The sequence below is a fragment of the Penaeus monodon genome, chromosome 29 (genome assembly GCF_015228065.2).
Source record: "Penaeus monodon isolate SGIC_2016 chromosome 29, NSTDA_Pmon_1, whole genome shotgun sequence".
Taxonomy (NCBI): Eukaryota; Metazoa; Arthropoda; class Malacostraca; order Decapoda; family Penaeidae; genus Penaeus; species Penaeus monodon.
Window position 1 is genome coordinate 1,764,657 of NC_051414.1, and position 529 is coordinate 1,765,185.

At 45.7% G+C, this 529-nt stretch overlaps 1 protein-coding gene across 2 annotated transcripts in view; it reads left to right on the plus strand.

The window, feature by feature from the left end:
• Positions 1 to 529, plus strand: part of LOC119591893 (glutamate receptor ionotropic, NMDA 2B-like) — a 182,298-nt gene that overhangs the window by 47,569 nt on the left and 134,200 nt on the right. The gene's annotated exons all lie outside the window — the stretch shown is intronic.

A 529-nucleotide genomic window follows, 5' to 3' on the forward strand; every position in this document is an offset into this window, starting at 1 on the left:
GACATCCCGCCTGTAGCACCTTAGAGATAAATCGTTCATTTTTTTCTTTTGATCTCTTTTTTTTGTCTATAGACTTTAAAGTAAAGTTGAAATTTATCAAGTACTTAACATTAACCAACAGACGTATACATTGTGTTTATTGTTTCTGGTGTTTCATCCGAAAAAAGTGAACGAATGACTGATCTATAATATATCATTATTCGTAAGCTGATAATCTATCTGAATAATGACGGCGGGCGAAGAATACACACGAAACGTCCGAATAAAATGTTCCCATGGATAAACACATACCCACACACACGCGCGCGGCAAGGGCCACCCCTGCCCCGCCTCCGTCACAAGCTCCTCCGCTGATGATTTGGAGAAAATGCCGGACCGAAGTTTGGCGCAACTTCGCCGTAGGCTCGGCTCGTCCTCTTTGTCTGTGAGTGGTATACAAGTCGGCGCCGGAGAGGAGATGAAGCGAATGAAGTTTCCATCGAGCGAGGGGGAAGAAACGCGGCCGCTGAAACTCCGCCGTCGCTCAATG